The sequence below is a fragment of the Argopecten irradians genome, chromosome 7 (genome assembly GCF_041381155.1).
Source record: "Argopecten irradians isolate NY chromosome 7, Ai_NY, whole genome shotgun sequence".
Lineage (NCBI taxonomy): Eukaryota > Metazoa > Mollusca > Bivalvia > Pectinida > Pectinidae > Argopecten > Argopecten irradians.
Window position 1 is genome coordinate 44,097,561 of NC_091140.1, and position 20,689 is coordinate 44,118,249.

At 38.8% G+C, this 20,689-nt stretch overlaps 1 pseudogene; it reads left to right on the forward strand.

Moving 5' to 3' along the window:
* The first annotated feature begins 6,725 nt into the window (after positions 1–6,725).
* On the forward strand, positions 6,726–20,689 carry LOC138327252 (uncharacterized; annotated as a pseudogene).

Sequence of the window (20,689 nt, forward strand, 5' to 3'; positions counted from 1 at the left end):
CAAATATTATGAAAAATTTCAATGTGTTGATAAACCGTTGACTATTGAGCGTGCACAAAACCAGAATGGTGTTTGTAGAATAAACGAATATCTATTATTATCGTAAAAGGAGCGAGTCGGCTTGATTGGTACATAGTGTTAAAAACGATACGGTCTCTGTCACTCAGCTGACGGAGAATGTTTCTTTGGCTCAGTCGGTAGAGCCGTAGATTTCCACGCTGGAGACCAGAATTTGATTTCTCGTCGGGGCACTCTTCAGGAATGTGTATTTTCCCTGTTCTTCTATATAATCATTTGTTTGATTAAATTAACGTCCTATAAACAAGCATGATCATATAAGTGTAACAGTTAGAATTGTCGTGTCTTAAAAATGTCATAAACTTAGAGTTTGTTTGTTTGATTTATTAATGTCCTATTAACAGCTTTGGTCATGTAAGGACGGCCTCCCATGTATGCGGTGTGTTGCGTGTATGTTGTGCGAGGTGCGTGTTTTTGGAGACTGCGGTATATTCATGTTGTGTCTTCTTGTATAGTGGAACTGTTGCCCTTTTTAAAGTGCTATATCACTGAAGCATGCCGCCGAAGACACAAAGCAACATACCCCACCCGGTCACATTATACTGACAAGTAACCCAGGTTCGATGGAATCACTCGTGGTTCCGTCCCTATACAACGTGTAGGTCTATGGTCACCTATGAAACTCAGCTTCGTGTACCATGAAATAAAATTCATGGCAGAGATAAACTAAACGACACGTGCGAACGTAAATTATATAACAGTTTACATATACTACACCATCTTCTCGACTACAACACACTTCCCCATAGCTGAAATACAGTATAAATATAAGGGACCGTAGAATATACAGAAACCTACAGCTTAGATCTTAGCAATACTGTAACATAACACATAGTGTCTTCAACGTAAAACCACGCTATTGTTTTGCTAATTGATTCCCGATTGGCAAATTATTTGACGACTACTCCCGATTTTAGTAACAAGAAGCAACAAAACAAGAACTTAAACCCACAACAAAGTAATTTTGAGCAATAATGTGAATATGAAGCAAGACCTTTAGTGTAGGGAATGGCGGATGTGAGAGTTCCGTGTAGCAATCGATCACACACGGCCAAACCAGCAACATATCACGGCTTGTTGTCATGGATTGACTATTTAACACATTTCGATGTTTTCTTCTAGCAATGGTAGGTCTGATAGGGAAAAAAGTATACATTTAACTGTAACAAAGCGTGTTGGGCAAGCTAGTGAAAGAACAAACTTCGTGAAATTGTAAGCTGCATTACAACAAGTTAAAACGGTTTCTACTAGCTTACAAAACCAAGTTATATCGATCGGAATTAAGAGCCATTACTTGAAACCGGGCGAGACTTTGCCGAGCTTAGACAGGCAATTTTGAGACTGACACAACTGGCATATCAGGACGCTGCGCAAGAATCATGGGATGTTTTGGAAAAAGACGCTGTTGAGTTGAAGGCGTCTGTAAAAGCTGAGCGTTTTAGATCCAACAATAGAGGTTTTTCAAGGACAGCAGACGCAGGAAATGAATAATCCATTCTAGACAATATCGCCTGTACTCTAAAGGATTTGTACAAAATGCTTGTCAACATGAAAGGGGGAATAGACAAGCTAAAAGTGGCGTACTTCCGGTTGACTTCTTTGAAGAAATATAGAAATACAACACTATATACACGTTATTTATATGTATCTACATATATTTCCCCATACATATATACATTCACAGTAAGGAAATTGATCACAAAACACAGTAAATCCTTTGCCGACACAGGAAATAGAATTCCATCCAATACCTATACATTCTTCCATGAATGAATCCTCTCTCCCAATGTTGATCACTCGTCTCCGCTTGGGACTCTTTTTCTTGAATTTCTCCAACGAGGTGACAATCAGGCCGGGAGACGATGTGGAAAACCTCATCCCTGTACTGATAAACACTTTTCTGTTAACCAGGATTCCACCGCTGGTGCCCTCTTTGGCTACGCTTTTCCTCTACGGGGAAAAGGCATAAGGGCCCCTTACGGATCTAACATTGGTTAGAGGATTCTACCCCGACCTCACTATACATTGCCTGACTGACACTGTAGACACCTGTACCGAATGACTACTTGGAGGTGCCTATGCTCCCAGTATCGGTGGAGATGTCTGTAGTCTGCTTCGTTTTGGTCGATTCACCGCCATACTGCGAGGGGTTGGAGCGCCTGAAAGTTTGCAGAATTGCGTATCACATGGAGTTTTAGATCCTTCCACTGTCCGAGTGCCTTCTTGATCACAGTCCGCATTGCGTCATGATGTTTTGCATATCCTGTGCATGATAGACAAGAAGGGCTTCTTGGTCTTCACTGGAAAGCCAGTTCTTGTGATCAAAATACATGGCAAGCTAGAAACAGTGGATTGGTATGTAAATTATCAAATCCTGCATCCAGACAGTCATTGAGATGCTGGACTATTCTCATCCTCTCAAGCTGAAGAACAGCTTCATCAATCACATTGAGCAAAGTGCGGTCTTTGTACTGATCACCCTCCCTTTTGCCTTGGCCCCGGTCCTTTCCTTTGTTGGTGGTGTCATCTGCATAGTTCCCCATGCTAATCATGATGATTGTATAATACATTAACTTCCATTGGCTTTGCCTGGCTTCAGGAACTGTTCATCCATGATATCGGCAATAGTTGAAGCATCCTTTATTGTTAGTTAGTTTTATTATTTTAACGTCCTATTAACAGCCAGGGTCATGTAAGGATGGTCTCCCATGTATGCAGTGTGTAGCGCGTGTGAAGTGCGAGGTGCGTGTTTTGAGAGACTGCGGTATCTTCTTGTATAGTGGAACTGTTGTCCTTTTTATAGGGCTATATCACTGAAGCATGCCGCCAAAGACAGCAAGCAACACACCCCACGCGTTCAACAAAAACCCAAAAGTGAGTTGGTGTCAAGGGAGGCGTTAGGAAAAAGAGAAAAAATTAGATCTTAAATTTAGTCGCCTTTTACGATCATGCAATAGGGACAGCAGGTACAATTCTAGTATCCTTTTTCCGTTTATCCGACCCTTTGTGAAAGTAATAAACAGAGCGTGTCCATTTGAAGATATCTAAATGAAGATGACTAGTTCAAGTCTATGAGCCAGACACCACACTATCAAAATCCAATGGGTAGTGTACGCTTGTCCTTCAGAAGCTTTTTAACATCCTTCTGGGACCCCATCATCACGGATGCTCCATGTGAGCAGTATCCCACCGTTTCTGGTGATAGTCTGTTATTCCTAAATCAGAGAAAGCCTTATCAAAAGCTCTTAGAATACCAACTGTCCTCAAGTTCAAACAATTTCATCATTTTAACTAGTAATGTTTCTTCGTCTAACTCGGTGCGGCAGTTGATCCATCACTGTAAATGCTTGTGAATGGGAAATTATGCATGGTAAGTTTTAATTCATCAAAATAACCCCCGCTATTTGTTTTACAAATTGTAAGGACACGCCTTGTCATTGACGTATGTATCTCTTATTGAGAGGCCATTCACTTTTTTGAGATGGATTAGTTTAGGGAAATCAGTAAATGGTCGCTCATTTGTGGCCACATAAATGCAGTAACGACCAATTTGTTCATTGCGACTAATTATTCTTTTTCCATCTGTAAGAGGGATTCTTGCATTGGGAATGGCTGGCCTAACAACTTTTTACTGGCTGCTGCTTTGCGACTCGGAAAGCTTTCTCAGATACTGACTTCTAGTAGCTGTTACAACTGACTCAGAAAGTCCATTCAAGTCGTTCGCCACTCTACTAAAGAAACAATTTTTTCTACAATTTATCCCACTTCTGTATTTTTTCAAATTGTATTTGGTGTCCTCTGGTTCTGTTATTTTTATTTATCCACAGCATCTGTTTCTTGTAATATTGTATAGACCTGAATCATATCATTTCTCTTTCTTCTGTACTGTAGTGTTAGTAATCCTTAATCGTTCGCTATATGTTTTTGTTTTGGATTAATTTCACTAATTTGGTGGCCCTACGTTTCTTATTTAAATTGGGTCTAGATCAAGCTTGCATATTCCAAGTGTTGTTTGTGGTTAGGAAGGTGTCCTTTTCCAGATATTCAAACGTTCTTTTTACTTCTCCTGTCCTTTGTTTTTCTCCGATATGTGCTTGTTAAATATTAGGTCCTTATCAAAGATTTGTTTGTTTGTTTGGTGTTTGTTTACAAACAGACTCCTTTGATAAAGACCTAAAGTTTGTGTTTCCCTCTATTGTCATTGAGTACCCATGTCCTCTGTTATTTTAGCCTAGATGTTGCCATCTATTGGAACAATTGATTGCAATAATGAGCTCCTCTATTGCTAAGATATGTTCCTCTGAGCTAGATCTTCCTATATTGTATCGTCTTCTGCAAATAGTTTGGTCAAGGTGTAGACATGTTCAGGCAAGTCTTTAATGATTATATTAGAAATAGTATAGGTCTAAACACACTTCCTTGCGGTATTCCCGATTTTACCTCTCTCCGTATACCACTACCGTGTTCCCATACGATTGAAAATCTTGCCCTTAATTCCATAATTGCTCATTTTAATGGAAGTCTTGCTATATTTTTGATATGTTCCTCCGTATTTAAGCATCCTATAAATGTGCGTCGTCTGTATATAATTTGATCCCGGTGTGGATTTGTTCAGGCAGGTCATTAATGAATATGAGAAATAGTATAGAGCCAAGAACACTGCCCTGCTGTATTCCTTATTTTACTTCCCTCCATTCAGATTTTTCTCATTAGACCACTACTCGTTGTTCTCTTCCAATAAGAAAATCTTCTTTATCCATTGTAATAATTTGCCCTTAATCCCATAGTTTCTCAGTTTTAATATGAGCCGCTTTTCTTAAGTCCGAGTAAAATGATATCCACTGGTTCTTTGTTATCCAGTCTGTTAGTTATGGTTTCTGTTCCTTCGAGTAGCTGTATGGTTATTGATCTCCCTTTTCTAAATCCAAATTGTGTTGGCTTGATGATATTTAAATGTAGTCTTTGTATGCTATTTACTCTATTTATAAAACAATATCACCTTAAACATATTATAGTAAAGTTCCTAATTCATATTAACATCTAGGTATCTTTTAATAATGTGTAAAAAGGAGAGGAGAAAATGTAGCGGCCAGACAGGGATTCGAACCGGGAACCCTCAGAACACTAGCCGAGTGCTCTACCGACTGACCTACCTGGTCACCGATGATCGACCCAATCCATTCCTGCTACACTCCTCCCTCCTTTCTCGAAGACATACGAGACCCTTCCAAACACCACCACCGTGGATTAATAGTTAGTTGGGCGCCAATTCTGTAAAAGGAGAGGAGAAAAAGAAGCGACCAGATTGGGATTCGAACTCGGAACCATCCGAACACTAGCCAAGTGCTCCACCGACTGAGCTACATGGTCACCGATGATTGACACAGTCCAATATTGCTACCAACCCAGGTTGTCTCTCATGAAGCCTCTCATTCTCGTATAGCTATCACTTGAGTGGTCTACGGCACCAATGTAACAGGGTCAGAAGTACTTGAATACGTCTTTTCCTGGGCCGACATATTTGTTTAAGAATTGTACTATATTAAAATACATTTTACGTTTTAATGTCGTGTTACGTCAATGGCCATGCAGGTAGGGCATATGAATTGTACCTGCTGCATGAATGTAAAAGGCAACTAAATTTAGGATCTTATATTTTATTACTTCTTAAATTAATTTCTTTTCCCTTGACACCATCTCATTTTTGGCCTTTGGTTGAGCGCTCGCCCTTGTAAGGAAGGCAATGGGTTCTGTCCACAGGCCTAGACACACCGTAGTGTTTTCGCCCAAAAAGTTTTATAAATCTGTTTTTCGTGACCGGTATTGGGCGTCAATTTTGGCAAAGACTAAACCGTCGTTGCCAAAGCTGATGTCCCTAATTCGTTTTCGAATTAGCAGCGGTGCTCTTACTGTTTAAAATATCTGTTTAGATTGTCCTCGATATGTTAAGTACATAACAAGAAAGTTCCATCGTGGAATATGGCATGCAGTGAATTTGTCATGGCTTTTTATCGTTTGTTTGATTGAAAAATTAACGTTCTATTAACATCTATGGTCATTTAAGGACGGCCTCCCATGTATGCTATGTATGCTGTGTGTTGCATGTATGTTGTGCGAGGTGCGAGTTTTGGGAGACTGCGGTATATTCATGTTGTGTCTTCTTGTATAGTGGAACTGTTGCCCTTTTATAACAACAACGTCTGTTCAGGCCAAGTGACGACCATATAATGGTGATAGCTGGGCAAGTGTCCTTCACCAAACTGCGGCCTCTGAAAAAGGCAATTGACATATATGAGGCATCCTGTATGAGCCTAGTAATGAAAATGTCATAGTTTCATTAATTTTTTGTCTGTACTGTGCCAGACTTTTGAAACAAACACCTGTGCACAGCCAAAATTTGATGTCGACATTATACACAGACTAGGCCTTTGCCTAACTGTAAAAGGCAATCGTGTTCACTGCAGTTTTGAAATTTCTATAAAAGTGTACACAGAAATAAAGTCGAGTGGCAAAGGACCAGCACCAAGGGTGATAAATCGGAGCCTGGTGCTTGCGACTTTTGGGACAGGCCCGTCAGGTACTCACCTATTTCTGACTTACATGAACATAAAGCCACTGAATAAAACAAAGAAAACACAAACATAACGATGTGCGAGTTAAACAAGTCGCCTATGGTTCGAAACCAGAGGTTTGAGAGAATGCCTTATGCTGCTCGGTAAACGGCCTATTGTTGTAGAGATTTTAATTGCTTTTATTACTTAACGTCCTATTAACAGCCAGGGTCATGTAAGGACTGCCTCTCATGTAAGCTTGTTTGTTTGTTTGATTAATTAACGTTCTATTAACAGCTATGGTCACGTAAGGACGGCCTCCCATGTATGCGGTGTGTTGCGTGTAAGTTGTGCGAGGTGCGTGTTTTGGGAGACTGCGGTATATTTATGTTGTGTCTTCTTGTATAGTGGAACTGTTGCCCCTTTTTATAGTGCTATATCACTGAAGCATGCAACCGAAGACACCTAGCAACACACCCCACCCGGTCACCAGTCGTCCCATTCCCTGTATGTTGAGCAGAAACTACTACTGTTTTAGACTTTGGTGTGTCTCGGCCAGGGGACAGAACTCGGAGCCTTCCTCACAGGGGCGAACCAGTTAAAATACAGTTTCCATTTATTTTACGCTTTTCTTTCAAAATTCAGATTTTAGATAACTGTAATTTCACTGTATCAAAATACAAGTTATTTGACAGTTTTATTCGGAAGCAGTTAATAACCGTTTCTGATATCTCTGCTCTGTAACCAGTTATCAAATGCTACAATCAATAGTGCAAGTGTGGGAGTGGGGAACATGGGAGATGATAGAGTGGGGGGGGGTCAAGTTTGAACAAATTATTATTAAATAACTGTAAAAGTAGTGCATATTGATTGTAACTGGGAAATAACTGGACGTTAACTGTATAGAGCCATAACGGCTGTTATCTGACCTAAAAGTGATAACTGGAAAAACACTGTTAAATCACTGTTCAGAATAAAACTGTGAAAAGAATGGAAAATGAATGGAGTTTATTTAGTCTAACTTTTCAATACAGGAGTCCGTCCGTAATTTGTTTAGTATCGTTAGAATTTCGTCAGCCTGTACATGTGTCTCAACTTTTGTCTTTTTCTTTTCCCTATAAACTATGTCGCGTATTTGTCTAGTAGATCTGGGTCCATATATATTGTCCATGCACCAGTCGTCTTTGTTTGTGTAGCACATTTCTGAAGAATGTCAGGATGTGTCCTTTTATAAGGTTTAGCGTTCCCGTGCGGTTGGTTTTCCCCCCAATATTCGGTGTTTGAGTATTGAATAAAACAGAAAATGTGTCTATACTTGACAAAAACTTTCCAGCAGGTTTTGCATCAACTCCGTGAGGTTAAGATTCTGTAACACCAACTGTCTCCACTAATCCATCGTTAGGTAAATGTTTTGAGTTGGATGTATTCACTGTTGGGAGGCCGTCCTTACATGACCATAGCTGTTAATATGACATTAATTAATCAAACAAACAAATGTAAAAAAGCTTCAAATGGGATTTGGCGGTCATCTTCTTTGTCAGTTGAGATATTGTGATGAGCTTCATTGTCAGATGGAATATGGTGATGACCTTCATTGTCAGATGGAATATGGTGGTCACCTTCATTGTTAGATGGAATATGGTGGTCAGTTGCATTGTTAGATGGGATATGGTACACAGATTCATTGTCGGAGAATGTCACGTTTACATTTTCTAGGCCCTGACAGTCATCAGAGTCACTCAAACATTCGAATCGATTGCGAGTTTTGCATGTTAACTCTTCAATTGATCCTTTTGATAATGGTAAAGTTCTATTCGAAATTTTAGAAGTTTTCTTTTGTCTCTTTGGTTCGGAGAAGCTACTAGGGTAGTGTGCTGATAATTTTGTTGATGTGGAATAGAAGCGAGACCGGCCAGGTTTGTATATATAGCAACAAACGACCTCCGGCTCCCTACCTGTGTGTTTCAACCCCGGTTCGTTGGGTTTACGCTCGACTTTTGTCGATGAAGAAAAACTCTAGACAAAGACTTGCAACAAGTAACAATATTTATTTATAAGGAAATATTTAACGATGTACTACACATAAATCTTAGCTTAGCGCTCAGCATACAGGGAGTGGAACGACTGGTTCGCCCGTTGTCAGTAAAATGTGACCAGGTGGGATGTGTTGCTTGGTGTCTTCGGCGGCATGCATCAGTGGTATAGCACTATAAAAAGGGCAACAGTTCCACTATACAAGAAGACACAACATGAATATACCGCAGTCTCCCAAAACACGCACCTCGCACACAACATTCACGCAACACACCGCATACATGGGAGGCCGTCCCAACATGACTATAGCTGTTAATAGGACGTTAATTAATGAAACAAACAAAGCCTCCCATTTCGTGACAAGGGGCCTAGAATTTCACGAACTCTTTTGAGTTTTATCCGAAGAGCATGGCTTATATACTACTATCAATCGCAATACTAAAAAAATAAAATAAACAAGGTGGCTTCACATAGAGCGAAGATCCAACAAAGAACATGTACGCCACTGGTTCTCCATCTTGCACCGTCTCAATGCTCCAGTTGTTAATTTCTAAAACTGATCCAACAGCTTAACAGAAACGAGAGGTCACAAGAACCTGATTTGGAACACTTCAAAGCCACTCCCTAAAAGGAAATACACAAACTTTATGGCAGACATCTGTAAGACGACAAATCTAACACACATGTACCACTATCAGCAAAGTTTCCGGAGATAAAATTTGCCTTGTTATTACCATATCTACCGGTTATAAGGAAGTAACACAACGAAACACAATCTTGACAAATGACATATCGTCATCATCATCGTTTACATATGCAGGGTTCCTATCCAACAGTACGTTTCATGGAGTAGTCCCTAAAGAATTTTAGCTTTAATGTGTTGTTTTACATCATTTGTTTTTTTTCATCGAAAAAGGCCGACTTGATTTATAACTAAAAATGTAATAAATTTGTTTTGCTTTAATTATTATAAAATGAGTTATTCTAATATCAATCTAAGAATTGAATTGATCTTTTTAAATTTCCATCGCGGCTATGAAAAGCAGAATCTATCTACATATCTTCCGTGGATCGCTAACGCGCGATATGTAGATTGTGCCTGCTATTTATAGCCGCTATGAAAATTAAAAAAAATCCATTCAATCCATATTATATAACATCATTAACACGGATCATGTGGAAGGCAATAATATTATACACACAGATATATTTTGTTTGTTTGATTAAACAAACGTCCCATTAGACTTTTCAAACGTCGCTTTAGACACGGACTCCGAGACTAACTTGACTGTTTCAGGGGTCATCTCAAAATGATTAAATATGGTTTTTATTTGCTAGGACGTCGTCGAAGACATTGAAGCTATGGTATCACCTTGTGAGATTATTCCCCACCAATATTATCATCATGTACGATATACATGTACTGTCATTGAACATTTAAATCATAAAATGAATTTTATCAAAAGTATGCTATTGCAAACACAAAACTATATGTAAAATGGGACCGAGTACAACATTTCAAACTTCTATCAAACCCTTCCACAGTAGAAACAATATTGTATTATGGAAAATAACATGATCACTTTTGATGTAGGTAATTAAAAATAGTTCCAACGCACAGAATTGTTTTTCTTCAATTTTATTTATTCATCAGAGCTAGATGACTCTTCAATGCCAATGACAAGCAGTTTCATAACTTTTTTTTTTACTAATGAACAAGTTATACGCCTTTAGATTTTTCAACATTATAGACACTAATGAATCTTTCTTTTCTTTTTCCGGAATGTCTTCGTCTGATGAGAGTAAATCCACCATACGGTCCGTTTAGTACTGGCTGATTCCCGTTTCTGACTGGTATCAGGGCATGGTCTTCGTCTGATAAGAGTAAATCCACCATACGGTCCCGTTTAGTACTGGCTGATTCCCGTTTCCGACTGGTATCAGGGCATGGTCTTCGTCTGATAAGAGTAAATCTATCATACGGTCCCGTTTAGTACTGGCTGATTCCCGTTTCCGACTGGTATCAGGGCATGGTCTTCGTCTGATAAGAGTAAATCCACCATACGGTCCCGTTTAGTACTGGCTGATTCCCGTTTCCGACTGGTATCAGGGCATGATCTTCGTCTGATAAGAGTAAATCTATCATACGGTCCCGTTTAGTACTGGCTGATTCCCGTTTCCGACTGGTATCAGGGCATGGTCTTCGTCTGATAAGAGTAAATCGATCATACGGTCCCGTTTAGTACTGGCTGATTCCCGTTTCCGACTGGTATCAGGGCATGGTCTTCGTCTGATGAGAGTAAATCCACCATACGGTCCCGTTTAGTACTGGCTGATTCCCGTTTCCGACTGGTATCAGGGCATGAGGGTACGGCAGTTGGATCACTTTCCTCATGTGCGATTCCATCCTCTGGTCTTTATGTCACATGCTGTGACCCCCACTTTTTTTAATTTCCTTTAAAGTAATTGTACGGGCAACGTAATCAAACTACATGCATATAGCCAGGTCTAAATAAATCTAATTTTTGCATTTATGTTTTGTTTCAGTTAAATAAATGCGATTTTTGAAAATATTTCAGAAAAAATCATTTTAAAGCATTTTTATCTATTTTTAGTAAAAAATCCATACTCCAATCAGGGTTTAATACTCTAGTTTGCATATATTAGGCAAGTTAAGGTTTTCCCAAACCTGTTAGCTACATTTGTTTGTTTGATTTAATTAACGTCCTTTTAACAGCTAAGGTCATGTTAGGACGGCCTCCCATTTATGCGGTGTATTGCATGTTAGTAGTGCGAGATGCGTGTTTCGGAAGACTGCGGTATATTCGTATTGTGTCTTCTTGTATAGTGGAACTATGGTCCTTTTTATAGTGCTATATCACTGAAGCATGACTATAGATTTGCTATTCTTTCTGTACCACCACCCGATGTAGATGTTAGACAACTTTTGGTTTTTCTTGCTTTCCTTTATCAAACAAATACTCCCGGATCATATCACAAACGTAAGAAATAGGCTATTTGGTAATATTGAAAACCACTGGCAGGGAAGAGATGTGTTTAGTATATTTGCTAATCATCCATATGAATGTTTTGGGTCGACCAGGGAAACGCCAGAAACTTTAATAGATATTTTAACTAATACTGCACATGCTTTGCGAAGAAAATTTTTGTTTGTTTGATTAATTAACGTCCTATTAACAGCTATGGTCATGTAAGGACGGCCTCCCATGTATGCGGTGTGCTGCGTGTATGTTGTGCGAGGTGCGTGTATTGGGAGACTGCGGTATATTCATGTTGTGTCTTCTTGAATAATGGATTTGTTTGTTTGTTTGATTCAATTAACGTCCTATTACTATTAACAGCTATGGTCATGTAAGGACGGCCTCCAACGTATGCTGTATATTGCGTGTATGTAGTGCGAGGTCCGTGTTTTCGGAGACTGCGGTATATTTGTGTTGTGTCTTCTTGTATAGCGTAACTAGTGGAACTGTTGTCCTTTTCATCACTGAATCATGCCGCCAAAGACACCAAGCAACACACCCCACCCGGTCACATTATACTGACAATGGGCGAACCAGTCGTTCCACTCCATGTATGTTGAGCGCTAAGCAGGAGCAGAAACTACCACTTTTATAGACTTTAGTGTGTCTTGGCCTGGGGACAGAGCGCAGAGCCTTTCTCATAGGGGCGAACGCTCAACTCAAGGCCGACAGTAAGACGGTGCCAAGGGAGGCATAAGGAAAGATAGTCAGTTAAGAATAAGAGAAAAGATAAGATCCTAATTTAGTCGCCTTTTACGATCATGCAATAGGGGCAGCAGGTACAATTCTAATGCCCTACCTGCAGGGCCATAAGGGATAAACACATTTCACTAAGAATCACATGTATTTTATTTTATTTTCGATGCTGTGGACAATAATATTGAAATGTTACCTTGGATTTCTTAACATAGATCCAAATGCAATCTGCATGGACCCAGTATGGACATTGCTTTCATTTCACTTCCTTTTCGCATCCTATCCACACACCTTTTTCGTCATCGTCCTCTCCATATACACTTTTACACACCCTACATCTTTCACACTCTTTCTCACTTCCACTTTCACTGTCATCCATTACACAGTTTTGTTGTGTGAACAACTTCTTTTTTTGTTATGTGATGGTCCTGGTTGTGGCTCGCCTATAACAGCTTCTGTCGGCTTGACAATTTCATAATCCTGCGAATACAAATATTGAATTTTGTATATAAACTTTGAATAATAACAAAATCATAATCCAAAATGCAGTAATTTTCACAATTTTCACGTATTTTATAAAACTCGGTCTTCTTATGGAATCTTTGGGAATCCTTATATGAAACTTCAACGAACACCTCTGCTCCTGTGGCTGTATTCAGTTCTTCAGCCTAAATATTTATTTGATTTTATTAAAATTAAAAACACATAATATTTGCGTTTAGATGAAATCAAACATGATGCGATAGATGGCACTAAAGGAAGATGACACCACGATGTACCATTGCGATTTGTCTGAGGAAATTCTACAATGGAGAACACAAATCCGCAAAACTCATTACATAGCAAAGGCACATAGTTACCCTCAATGCCAAGTTCTGGTCATGAAAAACTGTAGGATCTTTAAGGCCTGTATGTCCTATATTGAGTAAACAGGAGATTACCAGTATTGTAAGCTTATAGTTATTGTATTTAGCTACTTATTGTACTATCAAGTCTGCTTGGATGATTATGTGATCAGCACTGTCATCTGATTCGGTGACTAGTGAAATGCATTCACTATATTGTAATTTAGATTTATTTCCCAATCCACATATATACAAATGTTGAGCCATACTTTTTGCTCTGAAAGATTCTCCAGAATCACGTCTTACCTCGTCGGAAATCTACTTTGAACACTTTCTACTCGATGTTGTGTTGGAAGCTCCCGATAGATTGGCTGTTGGGATAGACCCCTTTACTCTCGCTAATCACAATAGCCTTCATTTTCAATCTTGCGGTCTCTTGTAAATTTCTTTGTCTTATTTTGTGAGTTTTTTTCGCCACATCTATAAGCGAACATGAACTTGAACTCCTAGAACTATTGCAATAACATACGTTTATCATTACAAGTCCGTTTATATGATATGACCGCTGATAATCGATGTCAAATTCTTTTCGCTATAAGCTGTTCATCTAAAACGACTGCATACAAACGGGTAGCAGCCATCGCAGTCACCATCCGAAAATCCCCGAGAAATAGATTATTAAACCTCGGATGTGAGCGTATTTGATATACGTAGATTTTATGAAAATGTGATTCAGGCGGAGTAAAATCACCATAATAAAGTAATCCAAATTCTAAAAACGTGTTAAACGTCAATGTATTTCATTCTTTTCTAAATAAACTCGTCACTTTGATAAATGATAATGACTATTGTTCTACGAACTACTAATACAAGAAAATGTCATATGTTTTATATTTACTGAAATTTTGTTGCAGCAACTAACGTCCTAGTTCATGTAAGGACGGCCTCCCGTGCATGGATGCGGTGTGTTACATGTATGAAGCGCGGGTGTGTTTCAGTAGACAGTGGTATATTCGTATTGCGTCTTCTTGTATAGTGGAACTGTTGCCTTTTTTTATAGTGCTTTATCACTGAAGCATGCAGCCGGAGACACCAAGCAAACACTGCAATGGGGCTGCAGGATACAATTCATGTGTCCTACCTGCAGGGCCAAAAATACATAGGAAGTGTACCTTTCCATTAGAATGTTCGCATTAAGAACGAATCCAAATCCGTGTAAGTATCGGAGAGGGATCAGTCATTATACGACTCATATCCAAACAATATGTTTAAATAACTTGAACAATTGATAATGTCATAAAAACCGGATACATGCCACTACCTTTGTGTACATCACGGACTCATCTCACGTGCGCACCTGTTAACCTCTTATCAGACTTTACTTACATGGGTTGATAAGGGTCTCAACACAAATAAGTGTGTATACTATTGTGCGAGATCCACAATGTATCGTTCACTTGTGCATCATGTTGAATATTTAGTTACATGTACGAACAAACATGTACACATGTTACACAGTAAAATAAGCATGAGAAAAATCCAGACAGACAGCAGACACTTGTTCAAAATGGAGAGCTCCAGTCTCCAAAGTTAATATTTATTTTAAATCATCGTGTTAATCTAAATTCATCAGACACTTAAAAAATATGTATCGGGGTTCAAGTACATGGGCATGTATAAGGTGTTAACCTGTCGTATATTAAATGTAAAATTTTAAAAATCCTACATGTCATTGATTACACTAAAGAATAACTGGAATATTAATGATAATCAAATAAAATTTAAAAAAAAAAAAAAAAAAAAATGGCAATCGTTTGTTCGTAATTTTTATTTTTATTCGGAATTGGTGGATAATGATTCTGCATTCATTGTTTTTCATTTTTTCGTATCAGTTCCCTGATAAACAAGCACGGAAAAATGTACGGACGCCTGTATACGATCTTTTCAATGTATGAATCAGAATCGAGTATTTTCGCGAAGTTAGAGTTATAATAATAATATTAAATTGCAATTTCATTAACATATTTGAAAATAGACTTGTGTGGAATCTTGTTAATGTTTTACGGATCTTCTACTAGTAATTAGAAACTATTGTGTATCAAAAGTCAATAATCCAGGTTTATCGTCGATAAACTAGGTTAACCCATCGATATCGAACGATAAACCTACTTTATCATTGATTGTGCGAGGTGCGTGTTTTGGGAGACTGCATTAACCGGGTGTATGTTGTGCGAGGTGCGTGTTTTGGGAGACTGCGGTATATAGACCTTTTCACATTAACCGCAGTCCTACTTTTCGCGCCTGCGCACAAATGCTTCCGTAAGGTATTAAGATGGTGAATCACTGTGTTGTGTACCGATGTTCTAATCGCCAAAACCAGGAGGCCAAAGAAAGGCATGTGTAACTGCAGTAAATAGAGCAAATTCCCAAAAGAGGAAAGCCGCATATGTTCTGACCATTTTCACGGCGGGTGGTACAGTGATGAGCCATCAGACGTAAACTATCGGCCGACGTTACTCTCGTATAAAGAAAAGACCCCGTCCGTGGCAGACCAGACGAGAACAGATAGACAGGTAAAGAGAATCCTGCTGCAGGTAATATTTGTTATTTAGACACGAGTTCTGTTTAACATGAAACAGATTTAACAAATTGAGGAACACTTCAATGACAATCGCACTGTGCACATATGCGTATGCATGGTCAACTTAACCACAGGAGTTTGCCGTTCTGTCAATAATATATGGTATAAATATATAAAAAAATCCCCTATATCTAAACTCCTGTGACTTAACTGAAGGAGTCAAAGTGTGTTAAATGCTTAATGAAGGATTTCTGAAGTTCCATAGGCTACAGTACTGTATTTTATGTTAACATATCATATTCAAATTATGTACCTGATATGTACATCTGTTATGTGCAATTATATCTGATCTGTAAAAGGAGCGGATCGTTGTGGTTTGTACAGTATTAATATGGTTTCACAGCTGGGAACATGCTTCATTGGCTCAGTCGGTAGAGCCGTGGTTAAAAAACAAAGAGCAGTGGTTCTACACACCAAAGACCTGTGTTCGATTCCAGGTCGGAGCATTCAACAGCTGGAATCGTGTGTATTTTTCCCTGTTCTACAAATCTGATTTTTTTTTTTTTTTTTTTAAATCTAAACATGACAGCTGGGATTAATTTGCATGGTTTTATCATGGGCAATTTGTTCTATTTTAAAAGAAAGTGCTTTCATTGTAGGAAATTAATGCGACAGAGTTTGGTTTGGTTTGTTTATTTTTACGTCCTATTAACAGCCAGGGTCATGTAAGGACGTGTCAGGTTTGTTGGTGGAGGAAAGCCGGAGTACCCGGAGAAAAACCACCGAACAGCGGTCAGTACCTGGCAACTGCCCCACATGGGATTCGAACCCGCTTGTTTGTTTGATTTATTTACGTCCTATTAACAGCTATGGTCATGTAAGGACGGCCTCCCATGCATGCGGTGTGTTGCGTGTATGTTGTGCGAGGTGAGTGTACTGGGAGACTGCGGTATGTTCGTGTTTTGTCTTCTTGTATAGTGGAACTGTTGCCCTTTTTATAGTGCTATATCACTGAAGCATGCCGCCGAAGACACCAAGCAACACACCACACCCGGTCACATTATACTGACAACGGGCGAACCAGTCGTCCCACTCCCTGTATGCTGAACGCTAAGCAGGAGCAGAAACTACCACTTTTATAGACTTTGGTGTGTCTCGGCCAGGGGACAGAACCCAGAGCCTTCCTCACAGGGGCGAAACGCTCAGGTGGAGGGCTTGTGGTAATATGTCGGGACATCTTAACCATTCGGCCACCGCGGCCCCAAAACTTAGCGACAGAGCTTAAGAAAAGACTTGAGGAGGAAAGCAATTATAAGTTTAGCATGTTTTCCCACCACTACAGTAAGACACAACATACGGTACAGCCAACTGAAAAAAAAGACTTGTTGATAAAGGTTTGTACTTATCTCACTTTCAAATTTGTTTGTTAACTTATAATCTAACCCACTAGGCATATTTTATAAGCATAGCTATACATTTGCTTTGTTAAAAAACAGACAAACATTGAAGTGTCTCTATTCTAAACAAGAAATGTATGAACTCTGATTTTAGCACTATATCATTAAAAGTTCAATTGTTTACTTTAAATGAATGCTATTGAAAATCTTCATTTTTCATTTTTAGGAGTTCAGTGTGATCCTGATCCACTAATAGAGGAAAAAAGGTCCAGGAGTCCAAATGGGGGGTTCACAAGATCCCAAGATAATGATGAGAAGACACGTTTTTATACTGGGCTACCTACATTTACTGTCTTCTTGTGGCTGTTCAAGTATGTCGTCTTTATATGAAATGTATATTATTACCAAAATTGCGTTATACTGTATATGCATATAAACCACATCCCAGAATGCTAGGGTGGGTATACTATAAACTAATACTAAACCTTACTTTTGAGACATACATTTCTATGATTGCCTTGCAGGTAGGGCGTTAGAATTGTACCTGCTGCCCCTATTGCATGATCGTAAAAGGCGACTAAATTTAGGATCTTATCTTTTCTCTTCTCCCTAACTGACTTTATCTTTCCTAAGGCGTCCCTTGGCACTGCCTCACTTTTGGCCTTGAGTTGAACGTTCGCCCCTGTGAGGAAGGGTCTGGGTTCTGTCCCCTGGCCGAGACACACCAAAGTTTATAAAAGTGGTAGTTTCTGCTCCTGCTTAGCGCTCAGCATACAGGGAGTGGGACGACGGGTTCGCCCGTTGTCAGTATAATGTGACTGGGTGGGGTGTGTTGCTTGGTGTCTTCGGCGGCATGATTCAGTGATATAGCACTATAAAAAAGGCAACAGTTTCACTATACAAGAAGCCACACCATGAATATACCACAGTCTCCTAAAACACGCACCTCGCACAACATACACGCAACACATCGCATACATGGGAGGCCGTCCTTACATGACCATAGCTGTTAATAGGACGTTAATTAATCAAACAAACAAACAATCTATCAAGGCATTTGTAGTTTCAGTAAAAGTATTATGAAAAATAATCCAGGTTCATTCTTGTGTACTGTTATGTTCCACATGCTATCTTTGATTCAGTAAACTTGGTCAGCATAGTTATGTGAATAACATTAATACTGATTATTTTTTAGTTTCCTTAAACCAAAGGCAGAGATGATGGGTACTCGGTAGGGCAGAAGACCTCAAGTTTGGCAGATAGACAAAGACCATCTACTGGATCCTTGGAGCTTGTAGACCAACTGTTTGCTGTACTGATGAGGTTGCGGTTAGGTCTTTTAGTTGCTGGTTTGTCAGATAAATTTCTCATATCAGATGGAACTTTTTCAAAGTATTTTTCTACTCGGATTGTCTTTCTGCGGAAAGAACTAGATTTATTAAATCCTTTTCCTTCACGAGATATCATTGATAGGATTATGCCAACTTCTTTTAGATTGAAATATCCCTCTGTCCGAGTTATAATCGATTGTACTGATTTTTTTATATAGCATTAAGTCTTGTTAATCAAAGTATGACATTTTCCAATTACAAGCATCATACAACTATTAAATGTTTAGTAAGTATTACACCATCTGGTATTATTTCATTTGTTTCTGTTGGTTTGTCAGGAAAAACATCTGATCGTCAAATAACTATTGAATCAGGATTAATTGATTTACCTTATGAAAATGACAGCAGCATGGCAGACAAAGGGTTTACAATAAGAGATGTACAGTATTAGAAAAAAAGAAATGTAAATTGAATATACCGCCTTTTAAAGGTGCTAGTGGACAGCTCTCTACAGACGAAGTTTTTGAGACACAAATGAAATAGCATCATTGAAGATTCATGATGAAAGGAACATTGGTAGAGTAAAAAAAAATCCATATTCTTGATGGAGTCGTGTCACTTAATTTGCAACCATTATCAACACACATTTATAAAGGCCCCTGTTGGTTGACAAATTTTGACGTCCCTTTAGTAAATAAAAAAGTACAGTATCTTCATGCCTGTTGTCTTGATAATTGTTTAATGAGGGACTTGCCATTTTATGCCAATCATGACTTCAATGTGATCACTTATAGTAGAGCTTTGCTGGAACAATCATAATTAGCAATTGTTGGATTTTTTGTCCTAATAAGTATGATACAAGAAATAAATGAACCTTTATTTTTGTTGCAAAGGAAAAATACTTCAATATCATTAATTGTGTAATTTTAAACAACACTTTTGGAAAAAGCTTGTGTATAAATTCTTATAGTGAAAAAAAATCATTAAACACTTTCATTCATCACATTCAAAATTTTCACCTGTGGTGATCCCTGTTACTACTTGTGTTTGCGCCATAACTGTACCTCTTCCTCTACACAATCAAGGCAGAAGTCATTACTGTTCAAGGCCACAATATCCTGTACCTCCGTTTGGTTAACCTTAATCCCCTCGACCGAGAATGGACATTTCACTTCCAACACCCCACTTCTGTCACCTTCAATTACTCTGCCATCACTGGCTGCACCCAGAAATGAATTAGTTTCACACAAAGATTAGATTAGATTTTGGGAGTGTGGTGCCTGGCTCATAGACTTGAACTAATCATCTTCATTTAGATATCTTCAAATGGACACGCTCTGTTTATTACTTTAACAAAGGGTCTGATAAACGGCAAAAAGATGCTTGAATTGTACCTAACTATTAATAGGACGTTCATTAACCAAACAAACAAACCTGCTGTGCCTATTGCATGATCGTAAAAGGCGACTAAATTTAGGATATTATCTTTTCTCTTCTTCCTAACTAACTGTTTCCTAATGCCTCCCTTGGCACCACCTCACTTTTGGACTATTAGCGTTTGAACTTCTATGGCAATAAAATATATTATTTTCCTAATTGATGTAACATGTAAAAAAAACCTTGGTTACAAAACGAAAGCCGAGTTTAGCATGTGAACAAGTTGATAAAAAATATAGGATTTTTGGCCCCCGCCTACTGTTACAGTCACGTCGATACTGGTCCCTGATTGGTCGGCCAATAAGAAACGTTTTGCAAAAGATCGTCGCCGAGCTGTGCGAGAGATCAAAGGGATCCAAACTATTAACCGTTAGAAGTTTTGCTAAATAATAAGAGGTATCACTGTAACTATGAAATTACAAAATATGAAAAAAGTTGCAATCCAATTTTGAAGAGATATGAATTGTTTAAGCCTAATTTTAGATGCGTGTCTTCACAAGACTGGAGTAAGCCTACCTTATACACCACAGAAGTGTGCCAAAATAATAGAATGCGCCATTACCCTACATAACTTGCCCATTGACAACAAGGTGCCCCTCACAGAAGCTGACCATCTGATTGCTCCAGCTTTAAATACCACTGCCACAGCCATCATAGACAATTGTTTTGAAGTAACAGAGCAAGTCAATGATACGTAA